Source organism: Palaemon carinicauda, chromosome 36 (genome assembly GCF_036898095.1).
Source record: "Palaemon carinicauda isolate YSFRI2023 chromosome 36, ASM3689809v2, whole genome shotgun sequence".
NCBI classification, from domain to species: domain Eukaryota; kingdom Metazoa; phylum Arthropoda; class Malacostraca; order Decapoda; family Palaemonidae; genus Palaemon; species Palaemon carinicauda.
Window position 1 is genome coordinate 65,994,700 of NC_090760.1, and position 22,265 is coordinate 66,016,964.

At 37.0% G+C, this 22,265-nt stretch overlaps 1 protein-coding gene across 2 annotated transcripts in view; it reads right to left on the reverse strand.

The window, feature by feature from the left end:
• The window catches only part of LOC137628451 (glycosyltransferase 1 domain-containing protein 1-like), a 59,720-nt gene extending 50,595 nt beyond the window's left edge, over positions 1–9,125 (reverse strand). For both annotated transcript variants that reach the window (XM_068359599.1, XM_068359598.1), the window contains exon 1: positions 8,854–9,125. The gene's annotated coding sequence lies outside the window, so the exon portion shown is untranslated. The remainder of the gene's footprint in view (positions 1–8,853) is intronic.
• Positions 9,126–22,265: the final 13,140 nt, after the last annotated feature.

A 22,265-nucleotide genomic window follows, 5' to 3' on the forward strand; every position in this document is an offset into this window, starting at 1 on the left:
GACAACAGGAATTTATTATGGGTCATGGGGACAACATGGAGTTATGATGGGTCATGAGGATAAAAGGAAGTCATGATGGGTCATGGGACAACAGGAAGTTATGATGGTCATGGGGATAAATGTGAGGTATGATGGGTCATGGGGACAACAGTGAGTTATGATGGGTCATGGGGACATCAGGAAGTTATGATGGGTCATGGGGACAACAGGGAGTTATGATGGGTCATAGGGACAACAGGAATTTATGATGGGTCATGGGGACAACATGGAATTATGATGGGTCATGAGGATAAAAGGAATTCATGATGGGTCATGGGGACAGCAGGAAGTTATGATGGGTCATGGGGATAAATGTGAGGTATGATGGGTCATGGGGACAACAGGAAGTTATGATGGGTCATGGGGATAAATGTGAGGTATGATGGGTCATGGGGACAACAGGAAGTTATGATGGGTCATGGGGACAACAGGGAGTTATAATGATTCATAGGAACAACATGGAGTGATAGTGGGTCATGGCTACAACAAGGAGTTATGGTAGGACATGGGGACAACAGGAAGTTATGATGGGTCATGGAGACAAAAAAAAAGTTAGGATGGGTTAAGGGGAAAACAGGGAGTTATGATCGGTCATAGGGACAACAGGAATTTATGATGGGTCATGGGGACAACAGGAGGTTATGATGGGTCATGGGAATACAGGAAGTTATGAAGGTTCATGGGGACAACAGGAAGTTATGATGGGTCATGGGGACAACAGGAAGTTATGATGAGCCATAGGGACAACAGTGAGTTATGATGGGTCATAGAGACAACAGGGAGTTATGATGGGTAATGGGGACAACAGGGAATTAAGATGGGTCATGGGAACAATGGGAAGTTTGGATGGGTCAGGGGCACAATAGAGAGTTCTTATGGGTCCTGGGGACAACAGTGCATTATGATGGGTCATGGGGACAACAGTGCGTTATGATGGGTCATGGGGACAACAGTGAGACATTATGGGTCATTTAGACGACATTGAGTCATGATGGGTCATGGGGACAACAGTGAGTTGTGATAGGTCATGGGGCCAACAGGAAGTTATGAGGGGTCATGGGGGCAACATGAAGTTATGATGGGTCATGGGGACAAAAGGAAGTTATAATAGGTCATGGGGACAACAGGAAGTTATGATGGGTCATGGGGACGAAAGGAAGTTATGATGGGTCATGGGGAAAACAGGAAATTATGATGGGTCATTGGGGCAACAGTGAGTTACGATGTTTCATGGGGACAACAGGTAGTTATGATGGGTTATGAGGACAACAGTGAGTTATGAGGGATCACGGGGACAATAGGAAGTTATGAAGGGTAATGAGGACAACAGGAAGTTATGAAGGGTCATGCGGGCAATATGAAGTTATGATGGGTCATGGGGACAACAGGAAGTTATGATGAGTCATAGGGACAACAGTGAGTTATGATGGGTCATGGGGACAACAGGGAGTTATGATGGGTCATGGGAACAACAGGGAGTTATGATGAGTCATGTGGACAACAGGAGGTTACGAAGGGTCATAGGGACAACAAAAAGTTTTGAGCGGTCATAGGGACAACAAGAAGCTTTGAAGGTTCATGGGGACAACAGGAAGTTATCATGTGTCATGGGGACAACAGGATGTTATGAAGGGCCATGGGGCCAACAGGAAGTGATGATGGGCCATGGGGACAACATGAATTTATGTTGGGTCATGGGGACAACAGGAAGATATGGGTCATGGGGACAACAGTGAGTTATGATGGGTCAGGGGCACAACAGGAAATTATGAAGGGTCATGGGGACAACAGAAAGATATGATGGGTCATGGGGACAACAGTGAGTTATGATAGGTTATGGGAACAACAGGATGTTATGAAGGGCATTGGGACAACAGGGAGTTATGATGGGTCATTCGGACACAAGATCGGATCGGATAAGGATAGGGAAGTGGGGAATATGGGGAATGGAAGAGTACCCATGGATACAATCCAGTTTAAAGCCTTAATGCAGGTATTTGGGATGGGAAAGAATAAGGAAAAAGGGAGAAAGAGAAGTGCAGGAGAAGAATAAAAGAGAGGGGCACACTCTCATGCAATGTTAGATGGTATTAGAAGCAGTTTAAGAAAAGAAAAGACAGGCAGGAAGAGGAAAGGTTTTTAAGTTCTATGTCTAGCCCTTGCTGCAGGAGTCTGCTCGTCTGACACCTATTTTGATGGTTAAAAAAGGTATGATTGTTGAAAAATTATGATAGGGACACATGAAGTTAAAATGGGTCATAGGGACAGGAGTGAATTTTGATGGGTCATGGGGACAACTGTGAGTTATGATGGGTCATGGGAATAACAGGAAGTTATGATGGGTCATGGGGACAACAGTTATTTATGATGGGTCATGGGGACAACAGGAAATTATGAAGGGTCATGGGACAACAGGGATTTATGATGGGTCATGGAGGCAACAGGGATTAACGATGGGTCATGGGGACAACAGTAATTTATGATGGGTCAAGGGGGCAACAGGAAGTTTTGAAGTGTCATGGGGACAACAGGAAGTTTTGATGAGTCAGGGGGGCAATAAGACGTTATGATGGGTCATGGGGACAATAGGAAGTTATGATGGGTCATAGAGACAGCAATGAGTTATGATAGGTCATGGGGACAAGAAGTTATGAAAGGTCATAGGGATAGCAGGAAGATATGAAGGGTCATGGGGACAACAAGAAGTGATGATGGGTCATGGGAACAACAGGAAGTAATGATGGGTCATGGGGACAACAGGAAATTATGGTGGGTCATGGGAACAACACGAAGTTATGAAGGGTTATGGGGACAACATGAAATTATGATAGGTTATGGGGACAACTGTGAGTTATGATGGGTCATGGGGACAAGAAGTTATAAAGGGTCATGGGGATAGCAGGAAGTTATGATGGGTCATGGGGACAACAGTGAGTTACGATGAATCATGGGAATAACAAGAAGTTATGATGTTAGGTTATAAAGACAACAGTGAGTTATGGGGGGTCATGGGGACGATAGGAAGTTATGAAGGGTAATGCCGACAACAGGCAGTTATGAGGGGTCATGGGGACAACATGAAGTTATGATGGGTCATGGGGACAACAGGAAGTTATGATGGGTCATGGGGACAACATGAAGTTATGATGGGTCATGGGGACAACAGGAAGTTATGATGGGTCATGGGGACAACATGAAGTTATGATGGGTCATGGGGACAACAGGAAGTTATGATGGGTCATGGGGACAACATGAAGTTATGATGGGTCATGGGGACAACAGGAAGTTATGATGAGTCATAGGGACAACAGGGAGTCATGATGAGTCATGTGGGCAACAAGAAGTTGTGAAGGGTCACAGGGACAATAAGAAGTTATGAAGGGTCATGGGGACAACAGGAAGTTATGATGGGTTATGGGGACAACATGAAGTTATGATGGGTCATGGGGACAACAGGAAGTTATGATGAGTCATAGGGACAACAGGGAGTCATGATGAGTCATGTGGGCAACAAGAAGTTGTGAAGGGTCACAGGGACAATAAGAAGTTATGAAGGGTCATGGGGACAACAGTGAGTTATGATCGGTCATGGGGACAACAGGAAGTTATGATGGGCCATGGGGACAACAGCGAGTCATGATGGGTCATGGAGAAAACAGGAAATTTTGAAGGGTCATGGGGCCAACAGTGAGTTATGTTGGGTCATGGGGACAACAGGAAATTTTGAAGGGCGATGGGGCCAACAGTGAGTTATGATGGGTTATGGGGACAACAGGAAATTTTGAAGGGTGATGGGGCCAACAGTGAGTTATGATGGGCCATGGGGACAACAGTGAGTTATGATGGGTTATGGGGACAACAGGAAATTTTGAAGGGTGATGGGGCCAACAGTGAGTTATGATGGGCCATGGGGCCAACAGTGAGTTATGATGGGTTATGGGGACAACAGGAAATTTTGAAGGGTGATGGGGCCAACAGTGAGTTATGATGGGCCATGGGGACAACAGGAAATTTTGAAGAGTCATGGGGCCAACAGTGAGTTATGATGGGTTATGGGGACAACAAGAAGTTATGATGGGTCATGGGGACAACAGTGAGTTATGATGGGTCATGGAGAAAACAGGAAATTTTGAAGGGTCATGGGGCCAACAGTGAGTTATGATGGGTCATGGGGACAACAGGAAATTTTGAAGGGTCATGGGGCCAACAGTGAGTTATGATGGGTTATGGGGACAACAGTGAGTTATGATGGGCCATGGGGACAACAGTGAGTTATAATGGGTCATGGGGACAACACGAAATTTTGAAGGTTCATGGGGCCAAAAGTGAATTATGATGGGTCATGGGGACAACAGTGAGTTACGATGGGTCATGGGGACAACACGAAATTTTGAAGGGTCATGGGGCCAACAGTGAGTTATGATGGGTCATGGGGTACAGCAGCAACCTTTCCTGTATATCAGGAAAGAGTTAATTAAAATATTAAGAGCTGGATTGAAAACAAAGATAACAAGAAGAGATAAAAAAAAAACTGTGACTTAATATAGGCATAAGTTTGGATAAATCATTAAAGTCTCTGGCCTCGAGAGTAGTATACTGATATCGACCCAAGATAGAAAATACCAGTACAGTCTATAAATAGATTTCACAACTAAAATTTCAGTTCTCCAGAGTTTTAGACACTAGAACAATAAAATTCGAATAATTGTTTTGGCTATATAGAAAAATATTGAAATACAATGTTCATAGCCTATGTCAGAAAGCTTGAATTTTAAATGGTTATCAAATTCGATGTCGCAACTCGACGAAATTCAAGTAATAAACATGACCCACTTGTTCAAGAATGTTCAATAAATTGGAACGATAAATTGGGCAAGAAAACCATTCTACTAAAATGTCACGAAAGGCAATTTCTCAGTGACGTCCAATGACCGGTCCGTATTCGAAAGTGCTGGATTCCATATAAACATTATATTAACCTTGACATTTACCTATGACGAACAAAACCTTAGTCTTACCTTGACATGTTCTATAAACGTCTCTCCCAGTTAGAGATGCTAAATTTGCCAGACAGTTAATTTTTAAACAGAGAGTTGCCGAATAGTTCTTTTTATTTCAATTAATATGGCTACGAATGATTTATATTCTACTGCTAAATCATATGAATTTAAAATCGAATACATATTTTGATAGTTTAATGTTTTATTATCTAAATTTAAATGAATACAAATATGATTCGCTTAACTGAAGCTGAATTTTCATGATCTTAAATTACTAAGCTATACAGACAGCTAATAATACCAAGTTGAACTTTGAAAACCCTACAGTTGCCACTTATTATTACTATTATTACTATCCAAGCTACAACCCTAGTTGGAAAAGCAAGGTGCTACAAGCCCAAGGGCCCCAACAGGGAAAAATAGCCCAGTGACGAAAGGAAATAAATAAATGAAGAGAACAAATTAATAATAAATTATTATAAAAAAAGGCAACAACGTCAAAACAGATATGTCATATATAAACTATTAACAACGTCAAAAACAAAAATGTCATATATAAACTATAAAAAGACTCATGTCCGCCTGGTCAACAAAAAAGCATTTGCTCCAACTTTGAACTTTTGAAGTTCCACCCATTCAACTACCCGATTAGGAAGATCATTCCACAACTTGGTAACAGCTGGAATAAAACTTCTGGAGTACTGCGTAGTATTGAGCCTCAGGATGGAGGCCTGGCTATTAGAATTAACTGCTTGCCTAGTATTACGGACAGGATAGAACTGTCCAGGGAGATCTGAGTGTAAAGGATGGTCAGAGTTATGAAAAATCTTATGCAACATGCATAGCGAACTAATTGAACGACGGTGCCAGAGATTAATATCTAGATCAGGAATAAGAAATTTAATAGACCGTAAGTTTCTGTCCAACAAATTAAGATGAGAATCAGCAGCTGAAGACCAGACAGGAGAACAATACTCAAAACAAGGTAGAATGAAGGCATTAAAACGCTTCTTCAGAATAGATTGATCACCGAAAATCTTAAAAGACTTTCTCAATAGGCCAATTTTTTGTGCAATTAAAGAAGACACAGACCTTAAATGTTTCTCAAAAGTAAATTTGCTGTCGAGAATCACACCTAAAACTTTGAAAGAGTCATCCAAATTTAAATTTAAAGAAACATTATCAATACTGAGATCCGGATGTTGAGGAGCCACCGTCCTTGACCTACTTACAATCATACTTTGAGTTTTGTTAGGATTCAACTTCATACCCCATAATTTGCACCATGCACTAATTTTAGCTAAATCTCTATTAAGGGATTCACCAACCCCAGATCTACATTCAGGGGATGGAATTGATGCAAAGAGAGTAGCATCATCTGCATATGCAACAAGCTTGTTTTCTAGGTCAAACCACATGTCATGTGTATATAGTATGAAAAGTAATGGGCCAAGAACACTACCCTTTGGAACACCGGATATCACATTCCTATACTCACTATGGTGCCGTCAACAACAACTGTTTGAGATCTATTACTTAAAAAATCAATAATAACGCTAAGAAACGACCCACCCACTCCCAACTGTTTCAGTTTGAAAACAAGGGCCTCATGATTTACACGGTCAAAGACAGCACTAAAATCAAGGCCAATCATACGCACTTCCTGACCACAATCAATGGACTTCTGTACAGCATTTGGAGATTGTAAGAAGGGCATCACATGCTCCAAGGCCTTTACGAAAACCAAATTGCAAACTAGGGAGTAGATGATTACCTCAGCAAAACCTATTAAGACGTTTTGCCAGAAGACGTTCAAAAACTTTAGATAATATGGGAGTTATGGAAATTGGGCGGTAATCAGTGGGACTTGAGCTACCACAAACACATTTACATAGTGGGAGTAACATTACCAATTCTCCAACAAGTGCTAATAGCTCCTCTTCTTGCTAACTTGCGCAATATAACAGATAACTTTGGAGCTAAGAAATCTGCTGTCTTTATAAAAAAACAAAGGAAAAATACCTTTTGGTCTACACCACCATAAGCATCAAGGTCCATCAACAGAGCTTTAATCTCACGAGATCGAAAAGCTAAACTAGTTAGTTTAGCCTCAGGAAAACAGGAATGAGGAAGTTCAAGTTTTTCATTACTCTGTTTACTGTCAAAAACATCAGCCAAAAGGCTTGCCTTTTCCTTTGGACAGTTCAGTTTACTACAATTAAAAAGCTGAGGTTGCTATATTTGCTAACTTTTATACTACTACTACTACTACTACTACTACTACTACTACTACTACTACTACTACTAATAATAATAATAATAATAATAATAGTATAAGTAATAATAATAATGATAATAAAATAATAATAATAATAATAATAATAATAATAACAGAGCAATTCTCTCTCTCTCTCTCTCTCTCTCTCTCTCTCTCTCTCTCTCTCTCTCTCTCTCTCTATATATATATATATATATATATATATACATAGTAGCCTTTATTATTATTATTATTATTATTATTATTATTATTATTATTACTAAGCCAAGCTACAATTCTAGTTGTAAATGCAAGATGCTATAAGTCCAACGGCTCCAACAGGGAAAATAGCCCTGTGAGGAAAGGAAACAAGGAAATAAATAAACGTTATGAAAAAAAAATAAAAAAATTTTTAAACAAGAACATCAAAAGATATGTCATATATATATATATAGATATATATATATATATTTATATATATATATATATATATAAATATATATATATATATATATATATATATATATATATAAAAATAAATATATATATATATATATATATAAATATATATATATATATATATATATATATATATATATATATATATATATATATATATATATATATATATATGAATATATATATATATATATATATAATATATATATATATATATATATATATATATACATATATATATATACTTATTATAAATATATATATATATATATATATATATATATATATATATATATATATATATATATATATATATATATATATATATATATATATATCTTTCCGGTCACGGTTGAGGGAGTAGTCATACACTGGTTAGTGGGTGCATGTGCAATGCTTTTCTATTTAAATAATCAGTAGTATTTTTAGACGGGTCCTGTACAATAATAATAATAATAATAATAATAATAATAATGGGGAAAGATATAAGGGAAAAGCTACCTGTTAATATAATTATCATTTTGAGTTTCAATACCCTTCTCTGATTATTACCTGCATGGAGATAAACAAACATATTCTTATTACACACACAACACACACATATATATATATATATATATATATATATATATATATATATATATAATATATATATATATATATACCATGTGTAATTTTTTTTCGACAAGGTTTGATGTGGCGGTGTCTTTTGTGTTGTTTACTCTCTACAGCCACCCACTGAATAACTTTAAATAGCACGCTTACCGAATCTATAAGTTATTGAACAGGCATGGCGTGTTAGTCCACAAACGACAAGCTTAACATTCTATAATGATAAACTTATTCTTATATTGCAACTACTGTGTAAACATCACTCTGTATTTGAATAATTGTGACTTCTTAATTAATAATTAGTGACGTAACGGTAATCAACAATTACTGAATCGTATAAATACCAAACTATCACGCATATGATCCAAGTGTATGCACTTCTAAAACAAAATAAATAAAAATAAAAACCCTACATCGTACAATTACCTACATAGGTAAACCATTCCAATGTAACGTAAAGTAAATAAAATGCTAATTAGAACATACCCAAGTATGAATCATCCACGAATTGGCAGTTTTATCCGTAACGAAAGTAGACACATTTACTAACACGGTCAAGACAAACACTGTCATGTTAGGGTTCCGATTCTCTGGAGAGCCTGCAGCCGATTTATGCTTATGCATTCCACCTCACAGGCTTTCAAGGCCATTCAATAATACGTTATTAGTTTGCTTGTTTTGAAATTTCAGTTGTGACTTATTTGTTTATTTATTTGGACACTTGTTTATGCTTTAGGATAATTCATTCCTCGTGGCGATTGACGCAGCTAACACATGAGCGTCATCAAATTCTTAGCACGTTTACGGTTTCGGTGGTGCAGTTGCTTATTAGTATTTTTATGACGTTGTTAAAAATACATTTTGTTCATTATTTTTAGGTAAAGTACTTAACGTCGCCTGTTGATATGTATCTATTAAAGCACATATGATAGATCAATAAGGGAATATCAATTATGAATTATATATAGCGACATTCGTTGTCAATTATGCAACAGAAATGCTGGTGTTAGACCTTGAAGTTGCCATTTACCGTTTTTATGACGTGCTAAAAATAAATTTTATGGTAATTCTTATTTTTTCTTTTATTTATATCAAGTAGCCCTAACACCATTGATATCACAAATAGCCTGAAAAAATTATAGAGGGTAAATACAACATATTTATAAGAATATATCGACCAGAGGTTTAATACGTCGATATTCATGAAATATGCAATGAAAATCTTGTTCCGGTAAGACTAGTCTCAGTGGAAAGTTGCCACAATGTCCTTCATTTTATTTAGAGCCTCTATTTAAGGACAAATCTCTTTAATCTTCTGATAAGGGGATACCTTAGGAAAAGGGTTAATCCAAGTCTCTTCAATGTCGTAGGATAAACGACTGGAATATTCCAGAGGGGAAATAAGAGAAATTTTTTTGATGAATACCAAAGCATAAGCAGCTATCACACAACCTCACGCCGTGTTATGTAAGTTTGAGAAGGTAATGAATAATCATTATCTTATGATTTTTATGATATTAATATTGTTGAATGAGCCAGAGTTTGTGAACAACAGTTTATTTTCATATTATATATATATATATATATATATATATATATATATATATATATATATATATATATATATATAGGATGGTCGAAAAGTAGGTAAACAGTATGTGGAATAGGTTTATGCATCAGTTACATTATTGCAAGTGTATTTTGGTTCACTAAAATATTAGGCTTTTGCGTTTTGTTCACAATAAAATCTATTTTCAATGCAATAAATGTGTTAGTAAATATAATTGTATGCATATGTAATCTCAAAATAAATGTAATGATTTACTTTCCACCTACTTTTTGACTACCTTGTGAGTATATATATATATATATATATATATATATATATATATATATATTTATATATTATATATATATATATATATATATATATATATATATATATATATATATATATTAGAGAGAGAGAGAGAGAGAGAGAGAGAGGAGAGAGAGAGAGAGAGAGAGAGAGAGAGAGAGAGAGAGAGAGAGAGAGAGAAACTTCTCTCTTAACAAGGGCTGGCTTCAGAAAAAACCTGCAGAACTGTCTCTTACATAATCAGTGGTATCTTGTCAAACCCCTACACACACACACACACACACACACACACACACACACACACGACAATGAACGAAGGGAACCAGCGAACACACAACTTTGTCAACACGGCCGATAGATGGCATGTCAGTGACCGTATCTATTAATGTCCAAGTATCTTCGTAAGTGAATTGATATATTTATAGCTAGCAATGTCATGGCATAATAAACATGTTTAGGTAAAACATGTGACTTTACTTTGTAGGTAAACTGGAATTCTCCTTTAGACATGGAACAATGCTTGAAATTTTGGCAATTTTCTTTGTATGACTAATGGGAGTTGTGGCATCGTAACTTTGGCATTGATCGACTAGAATGTCAACACAATTTCATTTTCGAAGACTAATATTTACTTTAGAGAAACTGGGTGAGTTTTACTGCGCACACCTTCCTTACATTCGCTTTTTACAGTTTTCTCCTTTTAAATGATGAAATAATTTGCTGGCTTTTTGAACAAATGAAAGTCCTTTCCAATATTTATGAATAAATTCCTCAATGATTGTTAACAAGAGCCATTATTTCTTTAATGCTTTTAATGGTCGTTCATGAATGGCAGAGGAAAGGGACAGTGACATTGCCTTATCAAGCAAGAAAATGCCCTAGAGACTGACCATATTGTGACGGGCCGAGGAAGGCTGTGAATAAGAAGGCAGGATGAAAGCAACTGAGTAACTTTATTACAGAACACCAGCTTATATATACATCAAGTCCGGGTAAGAAGGATATAAAATGATCGTATATATCATACATATGATCAGCTCCCAAGCTCCCTCTCCATCCAAGCTAGGACCAGGGAGGGTCAGGCAATGGCTGCTGATGACCTCAACAGAGAGAGAGAGAGGAGAGAGAGAGAGAGAGAGACTCCCATCACTAACTCACAATAATGATGAGGTTGCAGACACTACTAGAAACTATTCTAGTTCTCTTGCTTGAGGGTATACTCGTCCATGGTGTTTTATCTTATTTCTCTTGCCCTTTTTTTTTTTTTTTTGAAGTTTTACAGTTTATATGTGAAGGGTCTAATCTAATGTTGTTGCTCTTCTTGGAATATTTTATTTTGTTTGTTCATTCTTCTCTGGTTTATTTATTTCCTTGTTTCCTTTCTTCACTAGGCTATTTTTCCCTAGTAGGAGCCCTTGGGCTTATAGCATCTTACTTTTCCCACTAGGGTTATAGCCCAGCTTGCAATAATAATAATAATAATAATAACAAACTTGAGTGGATGTGTAATGAGTCTCAGTCGAAATTTTTGTTCTGTTTTCTTAATAAGTTTGATTCACAGAAGGTTGTAGTTGATTGCAGCCTAAGTTTAAAGTCATCTATAGTAGTCTTTAGATATCTAAGTTTCTGATAAGTCCCGGCGTCAATGACCTTAGATGTCAGGATGCCTGAAAACTTTAAATCGATCGGTTTCTGATAAGTCTGAGTTGTTTATTTGTAATCTGCAAAGTTTAGTCCTCAGATACTTAAAAAAAACTCTCAAGTTTCATATTATCAGAAATCATGCTTGATAAGTTTTGAAGTATGAAATACGCACTGTCCAACTATGGATGCTTGAGTCAGATTTACGAAGAGAAAAACTGGCTTTTCTCTATAGATTTTACAGACTTGAAAGGGATTATCACCAGTATAGAAGAGCGCATCTCTCTCTCTCTCTCTCTCTCTCTCTCTCTCTCTCTCTCTCTCTCTCTCTCTCTCTCTCTCTCTCTCTCTCTCTCTCTCTTTCTTCAAATTTCCGACTACCTTTGTCGCGAAGATCTATGACCCCCCATTTCTTGGACTTGGATTCGGGGTCAGGTGTCCGTGAGAAACTATCGTAACTTATGGCCGATTTGTCATCAGTTTTACATCGGCTCTTCCATTCTTCTTTTCACTTTGATTTATCTGTTCTGTTTCTCATTTTATCTTCTTTTACTTCCCATTTCTTACCCTTCTTCTACTTCTTCTTCTTCTTCTTCTTCTTCTTCTTCTTCTTCTTCTTCTTCTTCTAATAAAACAATAACAAACAGGGAAACGGAGGAAAATACAAAATCTTTCAGAAACCTCAGGGAACAAGATCCATTTTCCCTTAACCGTCCAAAACACGACAAAGTGATCTAATTTATCTTTCTCCAATGCTGCATCGGTTCTGTGGACGTAAGGGAATTAATAAAGTTCTAACCCTATTTGGTAGAAGTCCGGCAACAGCGGAGAGGGTCCTCGTAGTCTAGACGGTGGTCTTACAAATTGCATTACCTACAATGTCATTTAACTTGTCCATTTTCTTTAACAATAATTAGATTTTAATAAAACGAGATTTGCTGCAAAAGAATAAAAACTTTCATATTTCTACCTAAAGGATTGACAAATCTAGTCCTAGACTACTCCGTTTCCAACAAAAGGAAGCAATTGGGTGCGGGCAGAAAATCTTTAACATACTCCGCCCACCAGTATCATGATTGGCTACCACTTTCTCACAGCTGGTTCATGTATATATAACAATAATGATAATAAGACCGATTATAATATGATACTTTATTAGTGACCCCTCGTGACTGGGGTGCGCAGCACATCCATGTACCGCTTGCCAGAACAGTGGAGCAATAAGATAATGTATATTTAAGAGCGAAACTACGGTGGATCTGAAACCATTTGTAGCAGAGACCATTTGAGTGGTGGCCAATCACGATGCCTGTAGGCGGAGCATGTTAAAGATCCTGGGCTGCACCTACTCGCAGCCTCAAGCAAAATACTCTATTATTATTATTATTATTATTATTATTATTATTATTATTATTATTACTAGCCAAGCTACAACCCTAGTTGGAAAAGCAAGATGTTATAAGCCCAAGGGCTCCAATAGGGAACAAAATAGCCCAGTGAGGAAAATAAATAAGGAAATAAATAAATGATGAGAACAAATCAACATTAAATCATTCTAAAAACAGTAACAACGTCAAAACAGATATGTCATATATAAACTATAAAAGACTTATGTCAGCCGGTTAAACATAAAAACATTTGCTGCAACTTTGAACTTTTGAAGTTCTCCTGATTCAACTACCCGATTAGGAAGATCACTCCACAACTTGGTCACAGCTGGAATAAAACTTCTAGAATACTGTGTAGTATTGAGCCTCATGATGGAGAAGGCCTGACTATTAGAATTAACTGCCTGCCTAGTATTACGAACAAGATGGAATTGTGCAGGAAGATCTGAATGTAAAGGATGGTCAGAATTATGAAAAATCTTATGCAACATGCATAATGCACTAATTGAACGACGGTGCAAAGATTAATATCTAGATCAGGAATAAGAAATTTAATAGATCGTAAGTTTCTGTCCAACAAATTAAGATGAGAATCGGCATCTGAAGACCAGACAGGAGAACAATACTCAAATCAAGGTAGAATGAAAGGATTAAAACACTTCTTTAGAACAGATTAATCACCGAAAATCTTGAAAGACTTTCTCAATTAGCCAATTTTTTTGTGCAATTGAAGAAGACACAGACCTAATGTGTGTCTCAAAAGTAAATTTGCTGTCGAGAATCACACCCTAAAATTTTAAAAGAGTCATATAAAGTTAAACAAACATTATCCATACTGAGATCCGGATATTGAGGATCCACCGTCCTTGACCTACTTACAGTCATACTTTGAGTTTTGTTAAGATTCAACTTCATACCCCATAATTTGCACCATGCACTAATTTTAGCTTGATCTCGATTAAGGCATTTAGCAGTCCCAGATCTACATTTAGGGGATGGAATTGATGCAAAGAGAGTAGCATCATCTGCATATGCAACAACCTTGATTTCTAGGCCAAACCACATGTCATGTGTATATAGTATGAAAAGTAATGGGCCAAGAACACTATCCTGTGGAAAACCAGATATCCTATTCCTATACTCACTATGGTGCCTCTTAACAACAATTCTTTGAGATCTATTACTTAAAAAATCAATAATAATGCTAAGAAACGACCCCACCCACTCCCAACTGTTTGAGTTTGAAAACAAGGGCCTCATGATTAAACACGGCCAAAGGCAGCACTAAAATCAATGCTACTCATACGAACTTCCAGACCACAATCAAGGGATTTCTGTACAGCATTGGAGATTGTAAGAAGGGCTTCACATGCTCCAAGGCCTTTACGAAAACCAAATTGCAAACAAGGGCATATGTGATTACCTTCAGCAAACCTATTAAAACGTTTTGCCAGAAGACGTTCAAAAACTTTAGATAATATGGGAGTTATGGAAATTGGGCGGTAATCAGTGGGATTTGAGCTACCACAAACACATTTACACAGAGGAGTAACATTACCAATTCTCCAAAAAGTTCTAAAAGCTCCTCTTTTCGCCAACTTGAGCAAAATAACAGGTAACTTAGGAGCTACGAAATCTGCAGTCTTTATAAAAAACAAAGGGAAAATACCATTTGGGTCTACACCTCCATAAGCATCAAGGTCCATTAACAGAGCTTTAATTTCACGAGATCGAAAGGCTAAACTAGTTTAGTTTACCCCCAGGAAAACATGAATGAGGAAGTTTAAGTTTTTCATTACTCTGTTTACTGTCAAAAACATCAGCCAAAAGGGTTGCCTTTTCCTTTGGACAGTGAGTGCCCGAGCCATCTGGTTCAAGTAAGGGAGGAACTGTTGCATCTACACCAAAGAGTGCAAATTTAAGGGTAGACCACCATTTATGTTCCTGAGTTGTACCAGAAAGGGTTTCTTTTATGGTTAAATTGTATTCCTTTTCAGTTGAGGCATAAACTCTCTGAGCAAAAGCTCGAAGCTGAGTAGAGTTATTCCAGGTCAAATCTGATCTGTTACCCTTCCAAAGATGATAGGCCTCCTGTTTCTCCAAATAAGCACGTCTACAATCATCATTGAACCACAGTTTGTCCTTCACTCGGTACCTTAGCACACGAGAAGGGATACGCCTATCAATTGTGTTGACAACAGGATCAACACTACTATAAATGTGACCAATTCAAGCACAAAAGATCATGCAAAATCCTATTCCAGTCTGCTTGAGATTTCATATAAATTTTACAAGAGTATGATACATCAGGAACAGGCTGCTTAGTCTTCACTACTAATGAAATCAAGGCATGATCGTATGTCCCGACCGGAGAACCAACCTCATTAGTTATAACGCCAGGGGAGTCAGTGTATACGAGGTCCAAGCAATTACCAGACCTGTGAGTAGCTTCATTTATGATTTGGTCACAGCCTGATTCAGAGGCAAAGTCTAAAGCCTCTTAAGCCATGACAATCGTTAGGAGAGATAGAACTTAACCACTCCCTATGGTGAGCATTAAAATCACCAGCAAAGACAAAAGAAGACTTTCTATTATCATCTTGTATCTTCGCCATAATGGTAAGAAGACAATCGAAGATATAATCATCTATGTCTGGATTCCGGTAGATCGAACACATATAAAAGTTGTTATGCCTGCCACAAACTTTTATTACCTGAATCTCATGACATCCACATTGATAGCAGGACTTATGAGAAGCAGGGTACTCGGTCCTAATATACACCGCCATTCCCCTGGCCCTAGGGATGGCATCACGTTTCAACATTATTGGCTTCTTGAAGCCCGTTATAAGGAGCACAGATGAGTGCCTCATATTAGAAACCAAAGTTTCTGAGCACAAAAGAATATCATACTGTCTGGACGCAACTGTAAGGTCTTGGATATTTGCATGAAGACCACGAATATTGCAATACAGAAGACTACATTGACGAAATCTAGAACGTACTGGTCCCGGATTTCGCTCAATGTCTCCAGACAGCATAAGAATTAATAGAAATAAAAAGAGACATCATACTTAAAAACTAGACTAACAAGAATTATAACAAAAACAATATGTAAAGAATTATAAATAAAGAGATTGATCAAGCTCATAGGCTAGTAAAAAGTCGGAAAAACTGGTCAACATGGAAGGCTAAATACCCTCCAGGATAGCCACTTATACTGAAGGGAGGACAGTAAGGATGGTTTTGAGAAGAAAAAGAATCAGAGAAGGAAAAGACAACCTCTTGATAAACCACCAGGAATCCATGGCCCTTCTATCTCCCATATAAGCAAGATGCCATTTATGGCAGGTAGGAAAAACACAACTTTTCGAGTATGATAATGCAATTTATAACTAATCCAGACTATTTTTTCATTTTTACCATATCAAGGGATTTTAAATCGATTAGGAAAATTCTTAGAGAGAGAGAGAGAGAGAGAGAGAGAGAGAGAGAGAGAGAGAGAGAGAGAGAGAGAGAGAGAGAGAGAGAGAGAGAGAGAGAGAGAGAGAGAGGGAGCAGCATAATGATTTGATATTAGAAACACAAGTTTCGTGTTTGATGTGCCGTTGTAAAAATATAACTGCTGAGACTATTTGAAAAATTGCCGGAGAACAAACGAAAGAAAAATAATTTAAATCCTTATCCAATAAAGTCTAAACAAAAGATTAGTTATTTTTATCAAAATTGAGTTATCAATATCAGCACAATATTTTCTTAATTCGCGACGAAGCTAACTCATAAACAATGATGCGGCACAATAATTTCCCCAATTTCGTACGATCGCCAAAAGTCAACATTTAACTGGGCAGATTGCACGATAATGAGTGTGCATTGTTTTGAAAACGCCGAGGCATTACAATCCCAGATTATGGAAATGTAAACAGATGTTTAGTCATGAATTAAATCTCGCACTTAATGTAGTTATGACCAATGTTTATGTTTGGTTAACATTTCAATAATAATCAAGGGAAATATATGACGATGCATGTCCGAAAGGGAGTGATTGATCCAGTGCTCTAAATTTAAGGGAAGGTGGAGTGTCCTTATAGTTTTTGGTTTGACTGTACCTTCTTTTTATCTTTTAATTTGATTTGGTTTTAAATTCAAGTCATGAGTATCAACAAGTGGTCAATAGTCTTATTTGATTCATTACAATTCAAGACTTTTTTTTTTTTTTTTTTTTTTTTTTTTTTTTTTTTTTTTTTTTTTTTTTTACACATACATGCATGCATACATGCATACATGAAAGGTGGGTTTGTCCTGATAGCTTTTGGTTTTAATGTACATTCCTCCCATATTTTACGATGTTCTATTTCAAGTCATGAGCACAGAGTAGGGAACATTGCTCCTCTTATTTAATGTTATGATTCACGATGGTTTTATAACACACACACACTCACACACATACACACACACACACACACACACACACACACACACACACATATATATATATATATAATATATATATATATATATATATATATATATATATATATATATATATACTTACTTATTGTTTGCCATGCTTATTTTCAACAAATCTATGGAACAAGTTACCTAGATCCACGTGTTACTAAATGATTGCTTTTCTCTGGTCACCAGACCCCTAATGGTTGCTTAACAATAATTGTCATTCTCTCTTAAGGGGTTAACTACTGCACTGTAATTGTTCATTGGCTACTTTCCTCTTGGTAAGGGTAGAAGAGACTCTTCAGCTATGGTAAGCAGCTCTTCTAGGAGAAGGACACTCCAAAATCAAACTAATAGTGTCATAGCTTCTGTATCATGGTCTTTCACCGTCTTGGGGGTAGAGTTCTCTTGCTTGAGGGTGCACTAGGGCACAATATTCTATCTCATTTCTCTTCCTTTTGTTTTTCTTAAGCTTTTATAGGTTATACATGAAAGATTTATTTTAATGTTGCTACTGTTCTCTAAATATTTTATTTTGTTACAAAAACTTCCCTTATAGTTTCCTTATTTCCTTTCCTCAGGGAGCTATTTTCCCTGTTGAAGGCCTCAGGCTTATAGTATTCTGCTTTTCCATCTAGGGTTGTACCTTAGCAAGTAATAATAATGATAATAATTTCAGTAAAACATATGATGGGTTGATTGCTTTTTAAAGAAAAGAGGAAAATATAAAGGATACTAGTGGAGGAAATAATAACAGAGGACAGAAATAAGAGAGAGAGAGAGAGAGAGAGAGAGAGAGAGAGAGAGAGAGTACTTTCTAAATACCTGAAAGATAAAAGATGGAAGAATATAGAAAAAGTAATGAAGGAGGACAGGAATAAAACACACACACACACACACACAGAGAGAGAGAGAGAGAGAGAGAGAGAGAGAGAGAGAGAGTACTTTCTAAATACCTGAAAGATAAAACATGGAAGAATATAGAAAAAGTAATGAAGGAGGGACAGGAATAAAACACACCACACACACACACACACACACACACAGAGAGAGAGAGAGAGAGAGAGAGAGAGAGAGTACTTTCTATATTCCTGAAAGATAAAAGAGGCAAAATGTAGAAAAAGTAATGACGGAGGACAGGAATAAGAGAGAGAGAGAGAGAGAGAGAGAGAGAGAGACTACTTTCTAGATTCCTTAAAGATAAAAGATGGAAAAATGTGGAAAATATAATGACATAGGACAGGAATAAGAGAGAGAGAGAGAGAGAGAGAGAGAGAGAGAGAGTACTTTCTATTGTCATGAAAGATGGAAAAATGTAGGAAACGTAATGACAGAGGACAAGAATAAGAGAGAGAGAGAGAGAGAGAGAGAGAGAGAGAGACTACTTTCTATATTTCCGAAAGATAAAACAGGGAGAAATGTCGAAAAAGTAATGACGGAGGACAGGAATGTGTGTGTGTGCAGAAAGAGAGAGAGAGAGAGAGAGAGAGAGAGAGAGAGAGAGAGAGGACGTCTACTTTTGATATCCTAGCATAAAGGACTTCTAGAGCCAGCATAGGAACAACCGCCTCTTTTTATTCCCCACAACAGATGCTGACGTAGCGTAAAGTGCCATCAACAACTATCGGAATGGGCTATAAAAAGACCAACTCCCCGACTGAAAGTAGGTAAAAATATTGATACATATTCGTCAGATTGTTTTAGGTTGATTGATGAATCTGTCATGACGTAATACCCCCTCCCCCTACCACGTGGAAGGCGAAAGGCACTAAGGTATTGTTTATGGCAGATTCCTCTGTCTGTGTGCTTGTCTGTCTCTCTTACTTTGTTAGCATGTTTGTGGAAAAACTGCTTGACTGATTTACCTGAAATTTTCAGGAGAGATGTACTATGGCACAAGAAAGATCCCAATAAATTTTGGACCTTATAGACCATACCCACTGAGGTGGACGATGGATATTGTTTATGGTAGGTTTCTCTGCCTGTGTGTTTGTCTGTGTGTGTGTGTGTGTTTTTTTTTTTTTTTTTTTTTTTTTTGTTGTTGTTAGCAAGTCTACGTAAAAACTGCTAGACCGATTTACTTGAAATTTTCACAAGAGATGCACTATTGCACAAGATAGATACTATTAAATTTTAGACCTCATACACTAACCCACTGGGGTGGACGATGGATATTGTTTATGGTAGGTTTCTCTGCCACTGTGTTTGTCTGTGTATTGTTTTCTTTGTTAGCAAGTCTACGTAAAAACTGCACGACCGATTTACTTGAAATTTTCACTAGAGATGCACTAGAGCACTAAATAAGTCCCAAGAAAATTTTAACTTTATAAGGTAAGGGCAAGGTCACAGTGACCCAAAAGGTCAGAAATGCCATAGCCTCTGCACCATGGTCTTCTTCTGTCTTAGGGTAGAGTCCTCTCGCTTGAGGGTACACTCAGGCAGACCATTCTATCTGTTTCTTTATTTCCTTTCCTCACTGGACTATTTTCCCTGTTGGAGTCCTTAGACTTGTAGCATCCTGCTTTTTCAACTAGGATTGTAGCTTAGCTAATAATAATAATAATAATAATAATAATAATAATAATAATAATAATAATAATAATCGATATTCTACCATAACTCCGTCAAATTTTATCCGATTTAGTTGAAACCAAGGCCTAAACTTCCTTTTCCGGTTCAGAAAGAGGGATTATTTCACCAAACGTTCAGCTGGGCTCCACAAGGCACTAGAAGAGTTGGAAGACCCAGGCCTACATGGCTGAGAACTATAAAGCACGAAGTAGGAGATGATGAATGGAGAAGTATTGAATTAAAAGCTCAGGATAGAGATGACTGGCGAAATCTAACCGAGGCCTTTGCGTCAATAGGCGTAGGAGGAGATGATGATGATGATGATGATATCAATATTGTAAAATTGCACAGTTTTCAAATTTTAAATGGGTTGAATTTTCATTGGATCCATAACTCTCAAACGAGAACAAATAAACACTCAGTTAATATAAAACCAGATCGAAAACCATTTTTGGGCCATAAAATGATACTATGACCTTTTATCTTCTGTGACCCTGAAAGGTCAAATTCAACATCACCTGATTTTAGGAAGTTCAGATCCACACTCGTTTACTATTATTATTATTATTATTATTATTATTATTATTATTATTATTATTATTATTATTATTATTATTATTATTTCATATTTTCCTAGTTGGAAAATCAGGATGCTATAAGCCCAGTAAGGGCAGGAAATAAGGAAAGAGGTAAACTATTAAGGGAAGTAATGAACAATTAAAGTAAGATATTTTAAGAACAGTACCAATATCAAGATAAATCTTTTATATATAAGCTATATAAACTAAAAAAAAAAACAAGAGAAATAAGATGGAATAGTGTGCCCGAGTGTACCCCAAAGCAAGAGAACTCTACCCCAAGACAGCGGAAGACCATGGTGCAGAGGCTATGGCACTACTCAAGACTAGAGAACAATTGTTTTATTTTGAAGTGTCCTTCTAGAAGAGCTGCTTGCTATTTATAGAGAGCCTCTTGCTTGAGGGTACACTCGGGTACACTGTTCTATCTTATATCTTATTTCTCTTCCTCTTGTTTTGTTAAAGTTTTTATAGTTTATAAAGTGATATTTATATTAATATTTTTCCTTGTTCCCTTTCCTCACTGAGCTATTTTCCCTGTTGGAGCCCCTGGGCTTATAGCAGCCTGCTTTTCCAACTAGGGTTGTAGTTTAGCAAGTAATAATAATAATAATGATAATAATAATAATAATAATAATAATAATATCCCTACCAAGTGGAGAGTAACCACTGAACAATGACAGTGCAGTAGTTAACCCAGTGAACGAAGAAGAATTGTTTGGTAATCTTAGTGTTGTCAAGTGTATGAGGACAGTGTAGAATGTGGAAAGAATAGACCAGACTATTCGGAGTATGTGTAGGCAAAGGGAAAATGAACCGTAACCAGAGAGAGGCATCCAATGTAGTACTATCTGGCCAGTCAAAGGACCCCATGACTCTCTTGTGATAGTATGTGAACTGGTGGCTGATGCCCTGGCCAACCTACTACCTACCTACTTTATCGTATAAATCATTTGCCACATGTTCATATACTAATATACTTATATTCTATGAACTTCGCATAATGGCTCACGTGCGATGGGCGGGGTTTGCCACATCAGGAATTTGAAAACTGGTGGGTGTAAATATGGCGTATAACTGGCAACTGAAATCTGTGTGCAACATTGCCATATGAAGTTCGTAAATAGAACGAATAGATTAAAACTTGAAGCTGACTGTTGAGGTATTGAAAGAATCCCTCATATTACGAGAAATCACAATTAAAAATTTCTTTGTATTAGCAATTTTTCATCTGTGAAATATAAAAGGAAAACAATGAAATTCCGTTTCGATAACATCCAACTTTTTTCCGGTTTGGTACGCGTTCTTTTTACGCTCTTGTTATGCTTCGTGGACGCGCGTATGGAGGATGCCAGACGTCACTAGTGATTGGAATTTTATAAAGTTTCGATGATTGCTATATTTTTC